This window comes from Pseudonaja textilis, chromosome 8, assembly GCF_049901715.1.
Source record: "Pseudonaja textilis isolate UNSWEBS1 chromosome 8, rPseTex1.2, whole genome shotgun sequence".
Taxonomy (NCBI): domain Eukaryota; kingdom Metazoa; phylum Chordata; class Lepidosauria; order Squamata; family Elapidae; genus Pseudonaja; species Pseudonaja textilis.
In genome coordinates this window covers 44,804,580-44,816,930 of record NC_141997.1, presented here as the reverse complement: position 1 = coordinate 44,816,930, position 12,351 = coordinate 44,804,580, and the positions used below count along the sequence as shown (strand labels likewise).

Here is a 12,351-nt window from a genome sequence, read left to right as displayed (position 1 = left end):
AGGAGAAGAGGCTATCTTTAATGGACAGACTATTTTACTTGAAGAAGAAAAGAGAAATGGGGAAAAGAAAACAGATAATTCAGAACTTAAAAAAGCAACCAAGAAAGGGAAAAATAAGATGAAAAATCGATACAATGTCAGAAAGCAACAGAAAAGAGAAATACAACAGAGAGGGAAGATTAAGAGAGTGGAGTTTGAGAGATGGGGTGGTGGTAAAAAGGCTAGAATTGATAAGAAAGGAAGGGAAAAAGGAAAGAGAAGTCATAAAGTTTTAAAACAAGATGTTATAAAATAGTTTTTTTTCAGAGATAAATGGTAAACAATAATTTTAAAAATGATTCTGCAAAAGTACATAAGATTGTATTGTAGATATTAGTATTTGAAATTGAGTTAGAAAACTGAAATATTATATAAGTTAATAATGCATTAAAGAGGACGTATAAAAATGTTTAAGATTTAACAATGGAGTTTAACTTTTTATGGAATTTTGTCTTTACTATTTTATAAACTTAATTCTCTTTTTTTTTATTATTATTCTAAAATGTGATACTTAGAATGTACTAAGCAGAATCAGTATGGAAAGTATGTATTATTTTAAGCGTTAAATTTAGGGGAAAGATAAAAAGTTGTCATACTTCAACTAATGATTACAGGAGAAATATTGTACTAGAAAGAAAAGAAAAATAGATAATTGAAAGAGAACGGACAAAAGATGCAAGTATAATTATTTAAACTGAGATGAAATAAATAAAATAGAATTAAGAGAGTGAATGAAGAGAGAAAATATATAGAAAATATAGAATGTTAAATAAGATATGAAATAGTATATTAAGTGAGCATGAATTTGATTTATGTCTGTACAAAAAGATGTAACCTGGGGTAAGCCGCTTTCCAAAAAGAAGTTTTATGTACTTATGCTTTGTATTTTATTTGTTTATCAAAATGTCAGAAGAATGTTGGAAGAGAATAATGAAATTTTAAATAAGACAGATGGATATAATGAATATATACAATTTAAGGCAGAAGAAATATAATTGAATAGAAGGAAAGGGAGAAATAAAGAGAAGTTGGGAAAAGATATGAAGTTGAACAGATAAGATGAATATGCATATTAAACTGTGCTGGTATGGAAATGTGATAATTTGGGATTATCCAGTCTTTAAATAAAATGTTCTATTTGTTTTCTTTAGAAAAGATGTCCTATGTTATTATTCTACGTTTTGTTTGTTGGTGTATTGTTTTTTAAAATTAATAAAATCTGTTTCAAAAAAAAAAAAAAGTTTGATTGAAAAGCCATTTTAAAAAGTTTTCTGTGACTAAAAACGGGAGCCATAAAACTATCCCTGTCTCCTCTATGCATTTCTTGATACTGACATATTCTAGAAGGAGAATGTCATTTTAATGAAAGCCCAGTTTTGTTTCCCTGCATTGTAACTCTGTGACAAAGTTGTTTTTTCTGAAGTTCCACTTTAGTAGAGACATCACCTGAATATTTCCAAAAGAATATATACTGTTTGGGAGTTGGATGTTTTCTTCAAAGCACACCTCCTTTTAAGTAGTCCTCAAATTCTTCCCATACAACTCTTGATTATTGAGCCACGGTGGCACGGTGGTTAGAGTGCAGTACTGCAGGCTACTTCTGCTGATTGCCAGCTGATTGCAATTTGGCAGTTCAAATCTCAGCAGGCTCAAGGTTTACTCAGCCTTCCATCCTTCCGACGTGGGTAAAATGAGGACCCAAATTATTGGGGACAATATGCTGATCTGTAAAACCACTTAGAGAGGGCTGTAAAGCGCTGTAAAACAGTATATAAGTCCAAATGCTATTGCTATTACTATGCGCTATTGCTATTATTATGAAAATGAACAAATTGGATTATTTTTTCTCATAGAAGACCAGCATGTTTTTAAAGTATAGAAGAAGGTACCTCTACACTGAAGACTTTTTATCTAATTAGTTACTAGCATCTATTTATTGAGACAACAAGAATCCTTGAGATTCCAGTCTGGATTACGTAATACCCCATCTTCACAAATATATTTCTCTTCTAGTAAGTATGCAATTTAAATGCAATTTTCTTGATCTGGATCCCCTCCAGATATCTGGACTTAGGGCTCAATGGCTATTGATATGGGTTAATCATAGTCCATGTACATTAGGAAAGCATTGAGTACAAAAGACTGTGGTTTTGCATGCAATCCTGAATAGTTCAAAGTTGCCTACATACCTACATACAGGTAGTCCTTGGGTTACAACTACAATGAAGCCCAAAATTTATGTTGCTAAGTTAAATATTTGTTAAGTGAGCTTTGCCCCATTTTACGATTTTTCTTGCCACTGTTATTAAGTGAATCATAGCATTTGTTAAGTTAGTAAAAGGTTTTTAAGTGATTCTGGCTTCCCTATTGTCATAAAAGGAGGATTCCATGACCCCAGGACACTGCAATTGTCATGAATATGAACCAGTTGCTAAGCATCTGAACTTGGATCATGTGACCATGGAGATGCTGCTATGGTGTGAAAGTGTGAAAAACAATCGTGTCACTTTTTTCAATGCCGTTGCAACTTTGAACGGTCACTAAATGAACTGTTGTAACTCAAGGACTATCTGTAGCTGCTGGTTTAGAAGAATTCAAAGCTATGACGTTAGTTGAGACAAAGTAAGCAACCCTGCGAAACTAAGTTTGATCCTCATTGTTTGTATTCTGTTCTTCCTCTACTTTCAGAATGAAGATAACAAAGGAAAGTTTATAATAGTTATCGCTACTATTTTCAAGATGAAAATGAAACCAGAAAAAAAACATTTGTATATCCAAATGTCACAGTGCAGGCAGGGAATGAAAACATAGAACATCTATAATACTGTCAGTACCAATAAATGAAAATATTTGTACCTCAGGGTTGACTCAGGAGAGTCAGGTTGACTGAGTTAGCTCAGGAGTCTTTAGTGCTCTCTGAAATTCCTTGTTTTCTTGCAGACATTTCATTGCCCAAATTAGGTAACTCTGATGATACTACTTAGTTTGGGTTAATGAAATGTCTGCAGCTCAGAAACCCCTCAATATGGTTAATCTCAAAAACCAGCAGCAGAATGGCTATGTCGTGCCAGGATGATATCATGAAAGCTATTTTCCATACATATGGAAACCTTGGCCAGTCTGTCGGTCTGTTGGTCTGTCTCTCTGTCTCTGTCTCTGTCTCTGTCTGTCTATCTGTCTATCTATCATCTATCATTTATCATCTATCATGTATTCATAACTATGTTTATACTGTACTTATACCTGTTATCTTATAATTGCTTGACAAAATAAATAAAAAATAAATAAAATAAATCATCCATCCATCCATCCATCTGTTATCTATCTATCTATCTATCTATCTATCTATCTATCTATCTATCTATCATGTATCTTTCCTCATCCATCTATCTCTTCCTACCTACCTACCTACCTACCTACCTATCTATCATCTATCTATCTACTGTATTTCTATTATCCTTCCATCTATCATCTATCACCCATCCATCTATCCATCCATCTATCTATCTGTCTATCATCTTTATTATCTAGCCACCCACCCACCCATCCATCCACCCACCTACTCATCCACCCATCCATCCACAAATACTTGCTCATCTCCCTGCAGTTGCATCCACTTATTTACTTATTTAATATTCAGTTGACCATTGGCTCAACATGAACTTTAATTTTCTTGCAGAGGAAACACAGGGAAACTCAAAGGCTTGCTGATTTTTTCTAATCCCAGGCAACAGTGCCTTTATAACACTAGTCACAACATTTCTCCTTCTAATGAGACATTGTTAATTTATTGCTTCCCCTCCAAATGTTCCAGATTACATTTTTTATTTCTTAAGTCCCATTATGTAGATTATCATATGATTTTGATTGATTGATTGATTTGTGTGGAATACATCTGAGCAAAGTTATCCGTCAGATATGAAATAAAATAAAAACTAAAACACCCACTGTTTTCTATCAAATATATTCAAAATGATATATGCATGATACAATACCTAAAAGCCATTTTGGGGGAGTGGTTTGTAAGGTTTTTTTAGCAGCTACTGCATCATATACAGCAAGGGCCCCAATCCCTGGGCCACAGCCCGATGTCGAGCTGCAGCCCATTTAAAACCAGGCTGCAGAAGTGGTGGGTGAGTACACATGTGAGCAAGGCTGCATTTGTGAAAGTGGTGTGTCACTTTCACAAATAGAATGGAATGGAATGGAATGGAATGGAATGGAATAGAATAGAATAGAATAGAATAGAATAGAATAGAATAGAATAGAATAGAATTTGTAATTGGCAAAGTGTGATTGGACACACAAGGAATTTATCTTTGGTGCATACGCTCTCAGTGTACATAAAAATACATTCATTAAGAATCATAGGATGCAACACTTAGTGATAGTCATAGGTTAATAAATGAGCAATCAAATCATCCTAGGAAACAAATAAAACAGTATAAATCAAGAGATACAAGCAAGAAGATTATAGTCATAAATGGGAGGAGATAGGTTCTAGGAAGGATGAGAAAAATAATAATAATACAGTCTTAATAAATAGTTTGACAGTGTTGTGGGAATTAGTTGTTTAGCAGAATGATGGCATTTGGGAAAAAAAGTGTCCTTGTGTCTAGTTGTTCAGAGCTCTATAGTGTCATTTTGAGGGTAGAAGTTGAAACAGTTTATATCCAGGATGTGAGGGGTCTGTAGATATTTCTTCAGGAACTTCTGAAGAAAGAAATGGTAGATGGAGCATAGCTCTGTGGAAAACCAAGTGATGATTTTGGTAAAATGAAAAGCCAGTTCTTGCTAATTCCTCTCAGGACAAGGAGAAGATTTGAGATGGCCCACAAGTATTCCAGATATCTGTTCCTTGTGAGGAGACTGAAAGGTAATACCTTTCCAGAGAGTTCAGAACTCTGGAATATGAGGGACTAGCCATCTTGCTCAAACTATGACTGGAACCTTTGAAAAGACACTAAGTTCACAATTCACATACTTTCTTCTCTAATATCTTTCAGAAGTTGCCTGTTAATTAATTTTCAGCTATTAGGAACCTTTGGATTGACCAAAAGCTATCATATCAATTTTATCTACTGTGGGGCTTTTCTAAACCATGATGACTTTATAACAATCCCAATCTAAAGGAAGCAAAATTAACTTTACCCAGGAGGTTAAAAAAGAAAAAGAAACCATGTTCTAGCTTCCAGACTGTTTCTACACATAAGATGACATTTTTGATACTTTTTTGGAACCATCAGTATAACTCTAATAAACTTATTTGGGATGCTTTCAATAATATAGAGCTTTGCAAGGAACAATTTTGCTAAATGAGTGTTTGTTGACTTTATATAAATTTAGGTATAATTTTTTTGAATATATGCACACACATATATACAAATACATGGAAGCTGACATTATTATTAATAAAAAAACATGCAATGAAATATTGTCCTACTTCAATATTTATCTATATTCCTAAAAATGACATGAAATAGAACTTACAATGGTTGCACTACAGTTAATAATTCAAGAATATTACAATGTAATATCTTTATCAGAAACCATTTGCATCTTAAAAAACAGACATCAGTGTAAACATGTAAATATATGTAAATTTAAGAAGTTTGTTTTTCTTTTGTTAGTTTAAGATACTTATTTTTGACTACCCACACTATATGTGTTAATAATTCCAAATCAGTCTCCAATCTTATAGTATTTAAATAATATAATAAATATTTATAATTTTAAAATAATTGTAAGCCCATTAAGAAAAATCTGTGTGATATTTCTTCCAAAATGGTGTGTGTGTGTGTGTGCACGTGTGTGTGTTTTCCCCGAGGCTGATTAATTAATCACAGAGTGCTAGGGATTAAACCTCTTTTTTAAAAAATAAAATAAAATATTTATTGGTAACCTTCATCTTTATTTTTGATCCTCTGTTTTTGTTTTTGTTTTAGAAAGGCAAGCTTGCTTATCTTTGTCACCAAGCCAACCCCTGGAGGTGCTTTATGGGACCTTGGTAAGACAGTTCCACAAGGCCTTCCAGAAAAGGTGAGCCTTGCCTGCATGATTAAAACAGCTCCCGGCAGAGTCTTCCTTGGTCCACGCCGCTCCCTTGGAAGCCCTGCCCATCCAGCCCATGTGGGCTCAGAAGCCCCGATCCCCCTTTCCTCCACAGCATTGGCACCTGTATTCTTCCCATCGCAGGCCACGATTTTGATTTTATCCATTTTCACCACCTCAGTGATCTCTCTGAATTGTACGTCATTCAGCATGAAAGTCCAAATGTTGTCACAAAACCTGTACGTGTTCCGAGAGCCCCTGAAATTGACTCTGTTTCTGACTCGCTGGGCTAGTGCAGCATTGATAGCTTTGTCAAACTGTAGGAGGAGTTGCAGAGCAAGCTGAGGTGTTATCTGCTGAGACTGAATGAGCTCATCCACGCTTTCCTGAAGACTGTTTCCCAGGGTGGTGTTTCTGTACAGCTGGTGGGCCATGGCTCAGGGACACAGAGGCTGATCATCCACAGATCTGAAGCCCCCCGACTTTTGCGAAAGACCTCAATGAGGAGGGCTCCCTCACCCGCACAGGGCCTGCCGGGCTCCTCCAGACCTCCGACACAGAGAAACAGGCTGCTGGCTTTGATCCCCGCCTCTTTGGGTTAAACCTCTTTTGATTTAGGAAAAATCCTGGAAGTCTTTTTGTTTGAAAGAAGGGAGGAAATAGATCCCCATCCCAATCCCCATCTATCTGTCCATCCATTCATCCATCCATCTCCATCATCTCTATCTCCACTTCTCCATCTCTATCATCTATCTATCTATTTATCTATCTATCTACTCTATCTATCTATCTATCTATCTATCTATCTATCTATCTATCTATCTCTCATCTCTATCTATCTCTATCTATATTGTCTCTATTTCTGTCTCTATCTCTGTCTCTAGTCTCTATCTCATCTCTGTCTCCATATTCCCTTACTCTATCCAATCTCTTCAAAATATTCTTTTGCTTAAATGAGCAAAGAATGAGCCTCAATGCAAGATTACCCTCCTTCTGCTCACATCACCATGTCATTCAAGCAGCCTGACTCACAACTATATCCCCTCAGAGATCTTAAGAAGCACTTCAGAAAAGAACCAAAAACATTTTTAATAAGAGCAAGTGTGTTACTTTACATGTGAATTTTTATGTGGATAGATTTTTTTTAATCATGATTCTCTGGTCAAATCTTCTACTAACAAACAGATGTTATTATGACATTGCTGCTTATATTCAAATTTCAGCATATCATGCTACTCTCCCTCTGGAGATTAGAATACAGCATTAGATAACAGCTATAATGAATGCTGTGAATTAAAAAAAGAAAAGGATTGTCCATTGCCACAATGTAATACGAGTTCCTCTAAGAACTTCTGAAATAAATATGCAAACAATTTTCTACTTTGCTAGAAGATAATGTGGACAAAAAAAAACATTATCTCTTAAAAAAAATGCACAGTTCTTGTTAAAAATAATTGCTAACTGTTAATAACACCCCAATGAACTTATAGACACCTTCCTTAGTTTTGGAAATTAATAATGTAGATAGAAGGGAATTTTCTTTTCACAGCTTGGGCTCTAGTGAGTGGAAAGAACTGGCATTCTACGTTGAGGTTTAGAAATTTCCTATCACCACAAGAATAACAGAATAGCAGAGTAGGAAGGGACATTTGAGATCTTCTAGTCCACCCACTGCAAAAGTACCCTATACCATTTCAGACAAGTGGCCTGTCCAGTCTCTTTTTGAAAGCCTCCAGTGATGGAGCTCCCACAACTTCTGAAGGCAAGATGTTCCACGAGTTAATTGTTCTCAATGTCAGGAAGTTTCTCCTTAGTTGTACGTTGATTTTCTCCTTGATTAGATTCCATCCATTTATTTATTTTTTTATCTTGCTCTCCAATGTTCTGGAAAATAAGTTGACCACATCTCTTTGGATTTGAAAAAAAAAAAAAAATTGAAATCCCATCATCTGCACTATTAAAAGTGTGTGCTAATAATGGATGTTTCATTATCTGAAACAAACTTTATTTTACCTTTTTCGGGAAGTAATGTGTTATGGTATATAACTGACTGTGCCTGGAAGTTTTGATACATGGTGTGAGAGAACCTAGAATCCATTGTATATCACATATTTCCATTATTTGTTTCCGGTTGCATAAATACCTTGCACACTAGAAAACACAAACTTGCAAGCCAAAACATATTTTGTTAATATTGATCAGTCTATGATAATGTTAAGTTTTCTTCCAAATGCATGTAGTTAGACTGAATTGCTGGGCTACTAAGTTCAAAATGAGGTATAAGGAGGCATTTGACATGCCATAACAAAAACATTTTGCCACCTGATGCCCCTGCCTGCTGGAACACATCTCAATTTTATTTGGCTATATAAATAATAATAAAGTTTTTGTTCTATTCTATTCTGTGCTGCTCCGTTCCATTCCATTTCTTTCCACTCCACTCCTCTCCAATCCACTCTACTCCACTCCATTCCTTTCCATTCTTTATAAAACAACCCCTGCCAAGTGGAACATATTCAGTAGTCATTGATGAACTGTGCTTCTCCCTCCTCCTCCTCCTCCCCCCCCCCCAGAAAATGACATGCGTGCCATTACCAGGTGTCAGACACAACTGAACTTTATTTTCACTTGGAATAAAGTTCTATCCGGGTGGGATTCTACCAGTTTGCACCTATTCACTAGAACCGGTTGTTAACATTCTAGGCAGTTCGGAGAACCGGTTGTTAGAAGAAATTACTGGCCTAATCCTGTAAGGAAGGCAGGAAGGAAACATTCTGGTGTTGCTTACAGAAACTGCCTCTCCATTAACCCTTATTACATTCTTGGCAGGACAAAACTTCCTGTCTCAGGAACTTCTCTGGAGTTTTTTTTTTCCCTCCTTTGCTGGTACTTTGCTTGTGTGGAGTGACCATTTAAAGTTACAACGGCACTGAAAAAAGTGACTTATGATCATTTTTCACACTTACGACTGTTGCAGCATCCCCACAGTCATGAGAGGCCAGGCGAGGAGATGCGTGCCTCGATGTGAGTGATATAGAATTGGCCACACCCAGCCAATAACATGACCATCAAGCCATGCCCACCAGCTAAGCCATGCACACAGAATCAGTTGTTAAAAATTTTGAATCCCACCCCTGGTTCTATCTCCCCATTAATAGGGCTCTTTGATGAGAATGACTCCCCCCACATCCCAGTTTCAAAATTTGCACTAGACACTTAGCCTCAGTTGCAACATCTTAGCCAGGCAATCTTATCATTTTCCCAGTTCGGTTGCTGCCTGTCCACCCTCCCATTTTCCTTTAATAAGAAACACTTTGAACCCTGGGAAAGTGTCTCCAGCGTTCTCTCTTATCTATTCCAGACTTCCTTCGTGCCAAGATCAGTCATCCATTTTAATTGAAAGGAAACAGGGCTTTTCAGCCCATGTGTCATACTGCTGCATTTCAATCCTGGTTTCTCTGGGAGTCTCCTGATACTGCGGCTTTGCCAAGGCCACCTTTTCTAGCCCCATCAGCACTGTTTACCTTGGGAGGCATTTGGTCTCTTCTCTGATTAAGCTGACATCATTTTGGCTTTTGTGTTCCCGTAGTCATTTTCTGTTGACAGCCTGGTGTAATGGTGACAGACCCACTGTCCTTGTAAAAGGGGCGGCCGCCATTGATTGGCTGGCTGCATTCATACAGGTCCTTCGAATGTCACTCAAGCCTGGCTTTGTGCTAACTGGCAGCTGAATGGGTGCCAGTGAGAAAGGTTATAAATCACAGATAACAGGCAGCAACCCTTTGTACACACCACCAATGTCACTTTGCCTCACGTGAGGTGAAGCAGCCGAACAGAAGAATCCCTTGAAGCAATTAATTTCCACTCCATGCTGCAAACAATGCTTGTTTAATTCACAGCCACTGAAGCCTTGTGCTCAATACACTCTCCAATGAAAAAGGATTAGAGGCGCATTTGTGGAAAAATAAAAATAAAAAGGAGGGTCTTTTCCTTCCCCCACAATGCACCGAAAGCTCCATGGGGGATGCTTGGAGAGATTTCCTGGTGACACGTATATCAGCCTCCAGGGGTTTCTGTTTTCATGCTCCCAAAGAAAACAGAGGATTAAAAAATGGTCATAACAAACACTGGGATTTACAACCCTTACACTCTTCCACACTTGCAGAAGAAGAGTGTAAATCAGGTCTCCAGCAGCACAAGATGGAGAAGCAAAGGCTGACATGTTCCACAGGAAAAGCTTTAAGGGCATAATTCTGCCTGATGATAGGCAGATGGAGGAAGCCATGAATTACACCCCATAGGCTTTCGCAACTATCATTTATTGATAAAACATTAAAGTCTCCTCTTTCCCCCTACATTCTAAAACAGGCATTGTAGTGGTGATGTTGGATCCCAGGTTTAGAACACGAAGAATGGAAGAAAGCTAAACTAAAGGATCCTCCAGAAATAAAATAATAGGGACGTCAGCCACTAGACTAAAACTGCAAAAACGGTGGCCCGTCGACATGAGAGGTGCAAGCTGATCCTTTGTCCCTCAAAATTTCTGAGAATGATGGTGAAGAAGTGAAGGCTAGTTCTCATCAGGTTGTCCCAAAAGTGTTTTTGTTTTTTTTTCCAAGAGGTAACTCTGGTCTTTCTTTGTTTTTCTTTGAAGATATTTCACTTCTCGTCCAGGAAACTTCTTCATTCAAAAACTAAAGAAACTTCTTGGATAAGAAGTGAAACATCTTCAAGGAAAACCAAAGGAATAGAATAGAATAGAATAGAATAGAATAGAATAGAATAGAATAGAATGGAATGGAATGGAATGGAATGGAATGGAATGGAATGGAATGGAATGGAATGGAGTGGAGTGGAATAGGTGGAATGGAATGGAATGGAATTGAGTGGAGTGGAGTGGAACAGAACAAAATGGAATGGAATAATAACTTTATTGTCACTTTGAATGTACTCTAATCAGCATACATTAAAATGAAATTTTGTTGCATACAGCTCTCAAAGGGTCTCCACCTCCAATATATACTACATAATCATGACAGAATAAACAAACCAATAAACAAACAAATAAATAAATAATATGTATATATTATATGACACAGACAACTAATAGAGTCTAGTTCGGATGTATACATGTACATGGATAGAAAAATTAATCTTGCGATTTTACCAGATGGATGGCATAGGGAACAAAGCTGTTACAGAATCTGGTAGTCCTGCTACAGGTACTTCAAAACCTCCTCCCAATAGACTGTAAAGTGGGTGTGTGGGGTCTCTAACAAGGCTTAGAGCTCTAAGCACATATAACACTTATAAGCAGTATCCGAAACAATGGGAAGTATTAATCTTCTCTACTGTCCTTACCACTCTCTGTATGGGCTTTCTGTCTGAGGCACTGCAGCCACCAAACCAAACAGTGATGCAGTTTGTTAAAACGCTCTCAATCGTACATCTGTAAAGTGTGGCCAGGAGAGAAGAAGAAAGACCACTTCCCTCTTGGAAAAACACTTTTGGGACAAAGATAAACATTTCTCGTCAGGTTCTACTTTAGTTGTAATTCATTCCGCTCATTTATTAAAAATAGAAATGGATCAGATAATTTATATTTATTCAGTTATATTTTGGTTAGAGTTTGAAATAATTTCTATAACTCCTCCACCCTGTTATCTTTGGATATGGTCCAAATTAATTTTCTAAAGAAAGCAATGAGTTGATTTAGGTCTTTAGTTTACTTTACTAAATGGATGGAAATGTATTACCAACAGCATTTGTGCAAGTTATATAAAAAATATAATAAAACAATTACTTTCAGAAGCATTTGAATTACAGTGTAAAACCTATTAGGATTGCTCATTTTCTCCATTGCTTTGCATAATTTTTTTACCCTATGAATGATTTCTATAGATACTTGAAAAGTCACTGTACACTATATATTTCTTTTATGGTGCAGCTGAAGCCAATTTGGGACATTTATCAACTACAGCAGCAGAAGCAAATTGAATTAAATCAGATTTTTAGCTGCTCTTAACAGGTATCAGGTAGGTCAAACCACAGTGCAAGCCTGCAACAGCAAAGCAATATGAAGGTCAGCACTAAAAGATAGATTCGTGGTTTTAGTTCTGTTTAAAAAAATTAGCTGGATGACTTTTGGCTTGATGATTTCACAAAAAGCTCAGCCCTTTAGGAGGCAAAACTTAAATGAGTCAAATATTGTACTTTAAAAAAAAGTGCACAGATGGTTTGCAAGTTTAATTACAGCCTCCA

The 12,351-nt window shown here is 36.6% G+C and overlaps 1 pseudogene; it reads right to left on the bottom strand.

Annotated features, from left to right (window-relative positions):
• Nucleotides 1–4,079: 4,079 nt before the first annotated feature.
• Nucleotides 4,080–6,679, bottom strand: LOC113439450 (transcription initiation factor IIA subunit 2 pseudogene; annotated as a pseudogene).
• Nucleotides 6,680–12,351: the final 5,672 nt, after the last annotated feature.